General features: G+C 33.7%; 1 protein-coding gene across 1 annotated transcript in view; it reads left to right on the top strand.

The window, feature by feature from the left end:
* The window catches only part of LOC106470730 (UPF0565 protein C2orf69 homolog), a 9830-nt gene that overhangs the window by 1150 nt on the left and 4657 nt on the right, over nucleotides 1-4023 (top strand). The gene's annotated exons all lie outside the window — the stretch shown is intronic.

Here is a 4023-nt window from a genome sequence, read left to right as displayed (position 1 = left end):
CCCTGTTAGTGTTCAAAATAAAACCTAGCAGTTATCTGAAGATGACTTTTACCATGCCAAAATTTATATTGTGTTCCCTAGTTCTACTGTTCTCACTGTTAAATATTAAAAAGAGATGATGCATCAACATTATCAATTCCCTTTATAATCTTAAACACCTCAATCAGATCCCCCCAACTCTTCTTTTTTTTTTCAAGAGAAAACAATTTGAGAGATTTCAATCTCTACTCATAAGACAACTCATCCATCCCTGATTCCATTCTAGTAACCCTTGTCAACAATTCAATGCCTTTCTTAAGGTAAGGAGCCTAAGACTGAACACAATATTCCAAGTGTGACCTATAGTGTGAAATTATAACCTCTTTAGACTTACTTGTATTCAATATTTCTTTAGATACAACCTAAAATCCTATTTGCTCCACCACTAGCAACAGCACATTGCTTGGATAGCTTTAGAGACTGATCAGCTATCAAACCAAGATTTCTTTCCTTCATGACACTGTTAAGGTTATTCCCATCCAAATTATACTTGTAATTCAAATTATGATAACCCACATGCATTATCTTGCACTTATTATAGTTAAAACCCCTTTGCCATTTATTTGCTCAACACACTAAATGATCTAAATCCTTTTGTAACTCGGCAACATCTTCTTCACAACTATCAACACCCAAGACCTTAATATCATTTGAAAATTTAAGTAATTTATTGGCCATTCTTCATTTCTGTCATTGATGTAAATCAAAAAGAGCAAAGATCATAAGACTGAGCCTGAGGTACCTCACTTGTGACATGAATCCAGTTTGACTGAACTCCATTTGTAACAACCCTCTGCTTTCTTCCATCCAGCCACTCTTCTATCCAATTTGCCAACCTATCCTCCACACCTATAGAGATTATATTTTTTTACAAGCCTTTTATGTGGCACCTTGTCAAATGCTTTCTGAAAATTCAGATACACCAAATCTTACAATCATCTATATAAGCAATAACTTTTTCAAAGAATCTCAAAGACTTGCAAGGCAAAATTTTCCCTTAGTGAAACCACGTTGACTATCCAATAAAATTCTAAACTTTGTGTCCAAATAACTCGGCTGCCCAATTCACAACTTAAATTCTTGTTGCATCCCTTCAAAATTTGCTTTTTTGAAATTTGTAACCAAAATATTATTATTCCTTATCTCCATATGCAGCAAAACATTGAACCTAATAGAGCAATGATCACTTGCACCCAGATGTTCCTCAATTTTCACCCTCTTGATCATTAATATATTTGAAGTTAAGAATAAATCTAAAATAGCATTGTTTCTAGTAGGTTCCTTGACTAATTGGTGAAGAAAGCCATCCTGAACAGTTTCCAAAAAACCTTTCTTCCTCATGGTTTAACTCTAGCATATATGCCTGAAATTAAAATCACCCATAATTATGACTTCATTAACAGCTGAAATCTTGTTCTCAATGTAAAGATTCTCACTGATTTCATCAGTATTATTTGGTGATCTGTAACAAATTTCCACTAAAAGCCTTTTCCCTTTATATCCACTAATAGAAACCCAAATGGGTTCAATCTCCTTGCTGTTATCTTTGATATCCTCAACATCAACAGGAATTAACTCACATTTTAAATATAAAGCCACTCCCCTCTCCCCTCTTTATTACTCTATCCCTATTAAATAGCCTGTAACCCTGTATTTCAAAGAAATTTCTGTCATCAAAATCATCTATGTTTAACCATGTTTCGGTTATTCCCATTATATCAAACTCTCCATTCCTACCAGTACTCTAAAGTCATCTATCTTATTTCTTATACTTCTAGCATTACAATAGTAACAATTAAGTCTATCCTTGTAACTACTACACTCGTTTCCTATGCTAAACTTTTCTCTGCCTGTTACTCGCAACTATCTAGTCCTATTTTAAAACTTTTGTTACAGCTGAGTTAATAGCCATAGCAAACAAGCCAGCCCCTATCTTATTTAAATGTAAACCAACCATTCCAGAAAAGCTTTTTTCTTCGACTGAACTGATCCCACAAGTCCAACCAGCCAATCTGCTCATCCTGACATACTAACCTAAGCCTACCATTTAACCCCAGTGACCTTCTTATAGCTTCATCCCAACAGTTAATTCTGGACAGTATCCATGATAAAATTAAGTTGTGGCCTTTTTCTTTAAATGGCATTATCAACCCCTTGTACTTATTTTGGGATGAAAAACCTTTTTCACACCCAATGATCTGTATACACTCGATACGGTATAGTATTAGTCAGTGTTACTATTAGTAATACTAATAATAGTACTAGTATTATAGATCAAGGTTTCACGTCACTTAAGCATAATAATACTAATATTTACTAATAACGGTTTGATGATAGTAAATAGCATAACCTTCGAGATTACAGGAGATCAATAATCAGTGTATGTGAAAAGTATAAAGAACAGGCACCATACATAAAACATTTTTTATGAGTGGAAAATGCCAGCTTGAATGTCAACTGGTAAATCATTTACTAAATGACAGTATAAAACTATTACCCATCCCAACACTTTCTTTAAATACACCTTCCCACTATACTTTAATATTGATAACTCACAAAACTAGGCAAACTATCTGGTTCAACTTGTGGCTACTGCTAAAATTCCATAAAACTAACAAATAAAAGTACTAAAACTAGATATAAAGCCTCAATGAAGACCAAATTCAAAATACACTCAAGAGTACTACTACTAGTACTATTATCCTATCTTCCTTCCCTCTTCCCGATTTTGCAGGATGTGTGGAAGAAAGGCCACTGTTCTCATGTTTATCAAAAAATAAAAGATGGTCTTAAGTGTCTGCATTATTATCTAGAAATAAATGATGTCTTGAATAACATTCAAAAAGACTTAAGAAATAGCAAACAATAGATTCAACTACAATCTCGGCAAATACATAGCCTGGGCTCTCACACCATATGTAACATCTGCAGGTTCATTTTTTAAAGATGCCTTCAATTTCAAATATACACTAAAACAATAGATCACCTAGTCACACCACTGAAAATGTTTGCAAAGGTTTTAACCAATGGTATGCAACAGTGGCTGCCTTTTGTATGTCAAAAAAAACTTTTTTACTGTTTGACATCAAAGTTTAAGAAAATAATTTACTCTAAATTTTGGCCTCATCTTGTTCAAATGGTTTTCTGTTTTTTTTAACGAACCTGTAGATAAAAGTTAAAATTCATACTCATCCACATTCACACAGCTGGCAGGTAGAGTTCTTTAGGAATCTGTAATGGGGCCTTTGTTCTTCATTACTTATCATATGTATTCGGTCAGTAATGTTATGGAAAAAGGTTAAGGCTTAAGGTCTGATCTCTGATAACACCCTAAAGCCTTCAGCTGAATATGTAGCATTTGCCCCCTTACTGTTAGAAGATATTATTGTGATTGAGAGCACTAGAATATTACCTAGTTCAAGACATTTAAGATTGACTATAAGGAGAATATTTAGTTTTAGACTTGGTTGTTTCTAGAGCATAGAAGAATTAATGGAGACTTCATGTACTTGTTCCAAACTGTGAAGGTTAAGCTTGGACAGTTTTTATGTTGACAGTCTGTTTGAGCAGTGAAATATATGTTTGAAATGGGAACTTAAATATTTAAGTAATAGGTTTGGAAGTCTCATTACAGGCATGGATATGCTCTTTAAGAGAATATTTTTTAAGTTATAAACTTAAGGAATGGTTTGTATGATGATGTGGTTTATGCTGTTTATAAGAATTCTTTCAGAATTTTGTTAAATAGATATATTGGTGTAAAGGACTATATTGGAATATTGTGTTCAGTCTGGGGCTCCTTATCTCAGGAAAGACATTGAATTGTTGGAAAGGGTTCAGAGAAGGGTTACTAGAATGGTGCATGGGATGGAGGGGTTGTCATACGAGGAGAGGCTAAAATCTCCCAAATTGTTTTCTCTTGATGCTTCATCTTTTTTTCATATTTAACAATGAGAATAGTAGGACTAGGTGACACAAATATAT

The sequence above is a fragment of the Limulus polyphemus genome, unplaced genomic scaffold, assembly GCF_000517525.1.
Source record: "Limulus polyphemus unplaced genomic scaffold, Limulus_polyphemus-2.1.2 Scaffold4187, whole genome shotgun sequence".
Lineage (NCBI taxonomy): Eukaryota > Metazoa > Arthropoda > Merostomata > Xiphosura > Limulidae > Limulus > Limulus polyphemus.
This window is presented reverse-complemented; position numbering and strand designations above follow the sequence as displayed.